The 9,645-nt window shown below is 44.4% G+C and overlaps 1 long non-coding RNA gene across 1 annotated transcript; it reads right to left on the bottom strand.

The window, feature by feature from the left end:
- Positions 1-665: 665 nt before the first annotated feature.
- On the bottom strand, positions 666-2,229 carry LOC121684267. Its single transcript, XR_006023090.1, has 8 exons — positions 2,125-2,229; positions 1,868-1,986; positions 1,721-1,786; positions 1,459-1,542; positions 1,270-1,375; positions 1,058-1,165; positions 853-929; positions 666-749 (listed from the first exon to the last, which is right to left on the bottom strand). It is a non-coding gene; the product is annotated as an uncharacterized LOC121684267 (long non-coding RNA).
- Between the last annotated feature and the right edge of the window lie 7,416 nt (positions 2,230-9,645).

A 9,645-nucleotide genomic window follows, 5' to 3' on the forward strand; every position in this document is an offset into this window, starting at 1 on the left:
ATAGTCTTCACTGACTGAAACATTTGTACAGCACTTTTACACTTCCTTGCACTTTTTGCACACTGTGTTGCTTCAAAAAACTTTTGGAAAAAAAACATGTAAAAAACTAAATACAGTGGTTTAAAAACCAACCTTTTGTGATTACTTGTTTCTCAGAGTGCAAGTCCTCCTTGCCTATCTACTAAGACTTTTTGACCACTGCACCAGAGAACTTTTCTTAAGAGGACTTAAAAACAAGGCACAGCTCTACTTCATGCTTTTTGGATAGGCTATTTGTAAACATAAATCGGGGGAGGGAAACCTTGTTTTGCAGCTTTCAAAAATGAAGTTTGTTATCATCTGTGTGGTGATTTTTGTATGTAGCCTAAGAATTTCAATGCCACTATTTTGATGGCATACTGTCAAATTAGGTTTCCCAACTGTAACTCTGCAGAAATAGACTCATATGCGCACAAAACCATCTCAGGTGACTTCTCTTACTGTCCCATGTTTAACCAAACAGCTTGCATCACTCCTGTGAACAGGTGGACTTCAGCAGGACAGGTCACATATTTTGATAGGCGTACTGTCAAATTAGGTTTCCCCACTGTAACTCTGCAGAAATGGACTCGCACACAAGAAACATTTCAAGATATAACTACATTTAATTCGTACATGCAGCAGAACTAAAGGGATTGCTCCCGGGGCTGGCATGGTCCACGTATCCAACACACGTCATGTGGAACCACCGGTCACGTGTCACATTGGACCTGTAACAACAAAGATGAAGACAACATAGCAACCATTTCAGAGTACATATTTGAAATACTCAGTGAAATGCCATAATTGAAGTATCATGATGGAATCCTTTACCCATTTGGTTGTCTCTTTTGGTCCTGTGCACAAACATTTGTGTTCACCACAATGGTGGCACAGCTCACTAAGGTCATCTGGTCATCAGTGACAACAATAACACTTGTCAACAATTGTATCAGTACAATACAAATAGAAAAATACTTGTGAATATTTGTAGGAATGCATGCACCATGATTATAGACCAGAATAGAAGCTACATTACCAGGCAAAAGTGCAAAAGTGCCCTGGCCACCTCCTTCCTGTACAAAGCCACTGCTGCTCTGCTATTGGAAAATAGTAGTGGCTCTTCCTGCAGTATCCTTTCTGCATACTAATGTGACACAAACTCAATTAGCTGTTTGGTCAACTCGTCATATGTTCCAACACTTTGTATTGTTTGGAACCACTCAGGCCACACAGAAATAACGAACTCACCTTCAACACAAAGGCTCCACAGGAGTTGCCATCCCCTTGTAAGGTGTGTGGTACAGTGCCTGCTGTCCACCGTGACACATTGCACCCTTTCTTCTGGATGAATGCCCTGTTGGAACACCAACACCATGACATACATTCTCAAATATGTGTTTTTAAGGGGAGCTTTTTACCATGGGTTGTGTGAGTTACCTTGTCGACTCCAGACATTGTTTGACCTTGCATAGGTCATTACCCAGGGGGTCCACCACTGTGTCTTTCCTTGGGAAAGATCACCTAAAGAATCAGAAAGTCACATATGCTTACATGGTCCTCATCATATTTTGTGTGAATAAAGGTCTACAAAATATGTTGGGTGTCCCCTGCCATATTTCTGCAATTCTGAGTAGAGGCCATTGGACCATGTGTGCATTTCTGTGTGTGCACATGTACAATACCAAATACTAGCACTTACAGATAATATCCAGTGTCCTGGCTCATGAACAGCACCCATGGTGAGGTCGTGTTGTGTGGGATCACACTACAAAAGACCAGGAGCATTTACAGAATCACTGACATGACATTTTAGTTTTTTTACAGAACCAATCTCAACTCTGCCTACCCTCAGTCTTGACTACTTTCCTTCCCAAATCCTGGTCATTTCAAAGGAGTCAATGAACAGGGCCTTCCTCCCCACCTTGTTTGTCTCAGCAATCATCCTACTGAGCAGTGCATTGATCACTTGAAGTGCAAGAACAGGGTTGGGAAATGAATGTTGTCATGTGATGTATGAATTATGAAAGTATTAATTAAGTTCTTTATTTCAACGTTATTATACAAGCACATATCAGATGCCCCCTAAAGTGCAACACAACTTACCTCACTCTCCAACTCCTGTCCTGGAGCAGTCCTTGCAATGTCCCAGTAAAACAATTTGTAAGGTCCCATGCGGGACAGCAGGACATGGGCTCTATTACCCTCCCAGGCATCTGTTATGCCTTTTGACATGACATATCAATTACTTGCAAGCACATGGCATTAATTTGTCTTCATTGTTATTTTTTACGAATATGTATAGAGTTGCACAAAATTCAATAGGCTAACATGATTACAGTTAGTTATTTTGTCCACATAAACTGCTCATGGAAGCCAGGGTTTGAACTTTGGTTGCCCTGGGGGGAGGCCTCATCCTCATCCATGGGACCTGGGGAGGTAAAAGGGGTTGAGGTGGTGTTATCCTCCTCCTCCTCCTCCTCATCACCCTTGTCACCATCCAAGGGGGTGGGAATTGTCGAGGAGCCTGAGGGTTGGGCCCTTCGCAGCCTTTTGGGCACTACTTGGGACCTCCTCCACATACAGTTTCAAGTGGTCAATGCTGACCCTAGGGAAAGTGCGGCCATTGGTGTCAATGAGGTCCACACTTTTCCCCTCGACCTTTGCAACTGAAAAAGGTCCCAAGTACTCAGGGTCGAGTTTCCCCCCTTTCCGCTGCTGGCTCCTCACATTCCTCCGCCACACCAAGGCCCCTACTGGCAAGACAAGACCCTTTTGAGTTGTCCTCCCCCTGATTCAATCCTGCTGCTTCTTGGTATTGTCCTCCACTATTTTCATTATCTCCTCATGTCGCTGGATGTCAATAGCGACCTCTTCGGCAAGGAAATCCTTCTCCATTGACTGTTTCATCTGTGGAGACATATAAGTAAATATGTCATCTATACATCACAACAGTTCAATGTATATATTATGGTTCAGTGGACATTGGCAAAGTCGGAAAATGTTATGCTTCACCTTAAAACGCTTAGGGACCTGACATGGGTAACGGGCCTCCCTTCCAAACATCAAGTGGAAGGGGGAAAACTGTGTGGTAAGTTGTTTTTTGTTCGCAAGCCAAACATGACCGCATCCAAATACCTGTCCCAGGTATTGGGCTTGTCCTTCACAAGTTTCCCGAGAGCACTGAAAGAGTGATAGTGTAATTGTTACAATTAATGGTGTTGAACAGAACTGTAGAACACAACTGAAACTCAAAACTATAGAGGCCATGACTCTCTGGTGGAAGCTGTCAGACTGCAAAAAGGTGTTATATGTGTGTGTGTGTGTGTGTGTGTGTGTGTGTGTGTGTGTTGTCATGATCACTCAAGTGCACATCTTTCTGATTGTCCTTTTTCTGAGGGAAGCTGACAGCAGCCGACCAGGTTTGGGAGGCCAAAGTCTAATGCCAGTGCTTCCTCTTCAACCTCAAGCCACCCCCACATGACATAAGTAGCAATCACATCATATGTCATTTCTATATGATAACATTTTACTTCTGAATGGTGTCATTGAATTTCTCCACCAGGCCATTAGTCTGTGGGTGGTAGGGGACACACAGGCTCCTCTATATCCTCAGCTTCTTGCAAACCTCTGTGTTGATCTAAAGAAGACATGCAAGCATCCATGTAACTCTTGCCATAGCAAACCCTTGTACTGTATATTGCCATTTACATCAGCAAACACTTCACTTACATTATTAACAAACTCCCGGCCATTGTCTTTCAGTATCCTTTTTGGCACCTCAAACTGGTAGACAAACTTCAGGAGGCAGTTTGTTACCTCCTCTGCACTCTTTCATGCCATAGGGTATGCCTGTGCCCACCGAGTTCTGTTCTATCATCACGCAGATGTACTGATTACCTTGCTCAGTTTCTGCCAACTGCCCAATTAGGTCCATTCCCACCAGTTCAAATGAAGCCCTGGTCTGTTAGCAGATAATAATAGACAATGTTCACATAATGAACCAAATAGATTGTAGCTATTATAACTACTCTGTTATAAAGGAAATCTTGGAGTTCATACCGTAATTTCCGTGTACTCGGGTTGCACTTTTAGGCCTTTCCTTTTAGACTGGCACTCTGCAAACATTTATATATTTTTAGAGTGAATACATGTCAGATGTTAAAGGTAAACTATGCATTATTGGCAGTTTCCTTACTGTTTTTGCTTCTTTTTCGCTGGCTCTGTCATGACTAATGTCTGAGAAACTCCATCGCTACCTTTTTCTAGCCGGTGCCTGGCGTGTATGTGTATTTGAATGCAGTAAATCAATTTGTTAGACTTGTTATACTTCCTGACACTGAGGCCGTCGGCCCGCCGGCCCACAGGACTTGGACATAATCAAGTGATGGTGACCCCACTTGAACATCCACACCAGGGGTCTCAATCATGTTGCCCACGGGCACCATCAGGCGGGACGTCTGGCGCCCGCAGCACACCTTTTGAAAATAGCCAATGAAATTATATCTTTGCGAGCATTCTGGCCATTCCGTGTTTGTCCTATACGTTTCGTGCGTGTTGAAAGACTGAAGAACGATTCCTTTAGCTCACGGGCCTTTTCTCCCCCGTACTGGTGTTCCAATACGCTGAAAATCTTGTGTCATGCACGCCATGCAATAGGCCACCTGTTCACAGGAGTGATGGAAGCTGTTTGGCTAAACATGGGACAGTAAGAGAAGGTCACCTGAGATGGTTTTGTGTGCATATGAGTCCATTTCTGCAGAGTTACAGTGGGGAAACATAATTTGACAGTAGGCAATACGCCTATCAAAATATGTGACCTGTCCTGCTGAAGTCCGCCTGTTCACAGGAGTGATGGAAGCTGTTTGGTTAAACATGGGACATTCAGAGAAGTCACCGGAGATGGTTTTGTGTGCATAGTAATTTGTTTGTATTTTAGTTTATTCTTTATCTTCTACTGTCCTTATAGCTTAGTTGTGTTTTTTTATATTATATACTTTTATTACTTTTTCTGCTGTTAGTGCATGTTGTGTGTGATGTCTGCTATGCTACTGAGACCTTGAATTTCCCCTTGGGGGATCAATAACGTATCTATATATCTATCTACATATTTTCTCATTTTGTGACCTCATTTATGTTTCAACAAATTCAACAAGTTACATGTTCTCCAAGTAAAGCTCCAAGGAGATTTAAAAGATCCTTGATGTTCTATGACTGATGACATTTGAAGCCATGTAGGTACAGAGATGCCGAAAATGTTGTCTTAATTTTATTGAGTTAGATCGAAGTAACAGTTTTTACAGTGTAGCCTATCGATTCAGAGAGCAGGGTAATGTACAGACTGACTAATGATGTGCAATGTAATACAAAAGGGGAAATTAAAAATAAAGTGATGGTGAGACAGTAGGCGTAATGCTAGTAATATGGAAAAATACAAACAGGTAGCCTACTACTGACATAAGGTGCAGTGTGTGTCCCACAGATAGTTGGAAATATAAGCAGACGTCGAGCACATCGTCCATTTACAGTAGGCCTATGTCCACTGCCTCATTTACTTCTTGGAATCCAATATAAACACCTGATTCAGAAGGATATTTTCGTCTTATGGCCACAACAACACATGATGGTAGTGGTTTCCGATGCTCTCTCCCCAAAACTTCACCTTGTACGGCCCATTCAAGCACGATCCGGTAGGACACCAACCGAGTTTGACTGAAGACAGGAGAAGATAGGCTAAGTATAATGCACATAAACAGTAGCATGTTACGTTAGATAGGCATATTTGAATGGTTTCAGCAGGCACTTACTCAGGGGATAGTTGCCCATCAGGTCCACTCGGTGTGGGTCGTTTCTTCCATTTAACTTTGTCACGTCGGAAAAATAAGTCAACGACGGCCGGGTGAATCATTGCTGCAAACGCACCGCTTTCTGTGGCACAGCCAGGGTCTTCTAGATCCGTGACCCCCGCTACCGATGGCAACACTAGATCCCATTCTCGACAGCACAGGCTCTCCACCAGTTGCTGTTCGCACGTGTTCTCTCACCGTCTCACTCATCTTTCCTGCCTTTCACGAGCCATAAAAGCTAGTTCCTCCTCTGTGTATTCGGGTTCAAACAAATATGGTTCTGGGTCTGCTACAAGCCAGTCGTTATCGTCATCGTCTATTAAGTCAGCCATTGCAAATCATTTCTTGGTACTTCCTAGCACAGGTTGAAGTCAACGTCAAGTTGGTTCTATTTACAGAGGTGAATGTGTGTGTGTGTGCCTCTTTCTCTCGCTCAGAGGGGAGGGGGAGGGGGAGGCTGAGGGGTCGATCAAGCATGGATTCTGAACTCTGTGGTGGATAGGATCTACAATTAGGTGTTAATTAATATTACTACGCTAACGTCGAACTACTCCCAAGTGCTATTGCGCCACACATTGTAGTTCTCCTGTTTATTTGCTTGGAAAATCACGTTTCATGTTGTGTGACCTTACACATTTTTATCAACTACTCGTGCAACTGTATTTAAGTAAGGAAAACGTGATGTGTTTGTTTACTGCTATCTTCCTCCCTCTATGGCTACGTCTGAGCCCGCTAGCAAAGCAACATGCTAACACATTCACGCCGCGCGACAGAGCGTTTGAGTGCACCTACCGACACAGGAGAGGTATGGCTCAACTCGTGAAAGTTAAGGTAAGAACATATATTAATACTGACATTGGGTGGCGTGTTCCTTTAACAATTATTAATCTAATCCATTTGATAAATTAGTTTTTTTCTGTTTTTTAACATTTTTCCTTTATCAATTGTGGTGTATCATTAAAGTATGTTTTTGAATGTCATTACTCTGACATTTGACATTTAGATGACCATCAATTTGAGCAGTGGGCACAGTCTTAAGCAGGTGGCCTGCTCCTCCCTGCACATGTGTGCAATGTGTTTAATGTACAGCATGTTTTGAGTTGGTTGTCACACATGTGCTCAGACACACACATATATTGAACACATACTGTACATACACACACACACACGCCAGACACCCTACCTCCATTATGGTGCCGTAGGCGTGTGCTGGTAGATGATGGGAGGTCTGGGCAGCAGCAGGGATTTAGGCTCTGTTGCTCTGTCACCGGCTGGCATTCCCAGCTCCTCCTCCATCACCAGGGACTCCTCCTCGTCCCCACTGCCCAGCAAGGGAGTGAGTGCCTGGCCTGGGCATCACGTCCACATCCATAAGATGCAATATACACGAGACAGGGAAGTCTGTCAAGGTTGCTGGATCGGACCCAAGTGCAAGACTCCTCCAGGCAGAATTTTAGAAAAACACACTTTAATGAAGGACAAACTTACTAACAGACTCCACTTATTTACAGACAGACAGGACTACAACAAGGTGAAACAGAGAGACAATCCAACCAGGAACAGAGAAACAGGAGGGTAGAAATACACATACCAATTAACAGAAAGACAGAGGACTGGACGAAACCAACGAGACAATAACAGGGAACAGGTGAGGCAGAAATGGAGGGAAAACTAACAAGACAGGAAGCACAGACCAAATAAGGTCTGTTATATGTTATGTCCCTCACCCCCCAGTCTGAGTATTGTCTGTTCCTTGTCTATTTGTCTTATGTGTTCAACACCAAGGACCATGCTGGAAATAAGTTTTGTACTTTTGCATGTCATCCTTTGGATTGATACATTTTATTGTCTTGATTCTGAAATAAATCAAATAAAATCAAATCAAAAGGAGATGGGGCGGAGACAGGTGACAGGCAGGTAACACAAGGCACATGGGGAACAGGTAAAAACAAACACAGGACAATACACAAAATGGCCACCAGGGTGGCACAAACCCAACGGTCCGGGCCAGATCCTGACAGTACCCCCCGCCCCTCTACGGACGCCTCCTGGCGTCCCCTGAAAAGTCCAACCAGGGTGGGCGGAGGGGGCCTGGACGGAGGGACTGGTCCGACAGACCGTGACAACTGGGCAGACTCAGACTCAGACGGGGCAGACTCAGAGGGCTTGGGGCAGGACTTGCGGGCACAGGAGCAGACGCCTCCGGGCTGGGCACAGGTGCAGGCGCCTCTGGGCTGGGCACAGGAGCAGGCGCTTCGGGGCTGGGCACAGGAGGCATGGTGTCAGATGACCGGGTTGGCCGACGCTTGGCACCACGTCTCCTTCGGGAGGGAGGCTTGAGGGCAAGCCTGGTTCCACTGAATTGGGACTCCTGAGAGACCTCAGCACATGGGGAACAGGCAAAAACAAACACAGGACAATACACAAAATGGCCACCAGGGTGGCACAAACTCAACAGTCCAGGCCAGACCAGGGAGCACCGCAGTGGACCGGCACATTGCAGGAAGGCCTGGGCCACAGCGTCAAGTTAGAACTCAGGGCATCCAAGTCAGAGCTGTATATAGAGAAAGTTTGGCCAACTCCGCCATGTTGGATACCAACGTCAGATGACTCTACAGCGTAACCCTATGGGGCGAATATGCTATGTTGAAATAAATCTCTTATTTTCACTATTATAACAGACATATAAATGTTATCATCAACGTTTGTCAATATGTAAAAGGCCCACTCCCCCCCTCACCATCCAGAATGACAGTGTCCACTTTAGGTTCCTGGGATCAACCATTTCACAGGACCTAAAAGGGTCTCCCCACATTGACTCTGTCCAGAAAAAGGCCCAGCAGAGGTTATTCTTCCTGCGACAGCCGGCTGAGATCTGATAAATGGGTCCGTACCACACATAATAAGCGGACCCGTATTGCATATGATAAGCAGATTTGGAACTATGTCGGTAACACAGAACATCATACGGAGCTGATCTGGCCCAGTGTTAGTCCCTATTGGCACCAGATCGGTCAAATCGGATCCAGACCAGTTTTGGACCAATGTGCACAACTGATTGGACAAAGGTTGGGTCCTCTGTGCAAATCCATGCCGGATGTTGCGGTAGGTTTGGCCCAGTTCCGTCTCAGTGTATTTTTGCTATCTGGGTATCTACTTTGCCTTTTACCAAACACTGGTGTTGTGTTTTGTGACATCGAAACATTCAAATAAAATCTAAAAAAAAAAGCATGCAAATATGTTCTCCATTTGCTACCAGTGTGCGTTGCTTGCATAAAGAAAACTTCCCCCAAGAAATGGCTGGAGTCCACACCCATATAATTGCTGCTGTTTTGGGAAGTATTGCGCATGCCAGCATCAAGCCACCATGCGGAGTAAACATGTAAATATTTTCTCCATTTGCCTACCACTGCGTGGTGCTTACATGAGGAAAACACAAACACACAAATCATTATGCCATGACTCCCACAGTGAGGGCTCATGTGTCTGTTAGTGTACTGTACGGTGTCACGTTAAGAGTCCTCCGGAAGTAACCATCGGAAATGGACGTCATAGGGGAAAGAGGAAGCTTAATTTGGTTTTGTAGTTAAGTTTATCTGTTAACTATATTGTTTATGATTATTTTCATTGAAGAATTTATATTTATTTATCTTTATGCTTATGTTGAACTGGCCATAGATTTCATGTTTGTTGTTGTCTAAATGTCAATTAGTCATAGTCATCCCTTCTGTGTCTTGTTAGTCTAGCTGGCCGGCATATATGTTCCCCTGTCGTCCCATTT

This window comes from Alosa sapidissima, chromosome 15 (genome assembly GCF_018492685.1).
Source record: "Alosa sapidissima isolate fAloSap1 chromosome 15, fAloSap1.pri, whole genome shotgun sequence".
NCBI classification, from domain to species: domain Eukaryota; kingdom Metazoa; phylum Chordata; class Actinopteri; order Clupeiformes; family Clupeidae; genus Alosa; species Alosa sapidissima.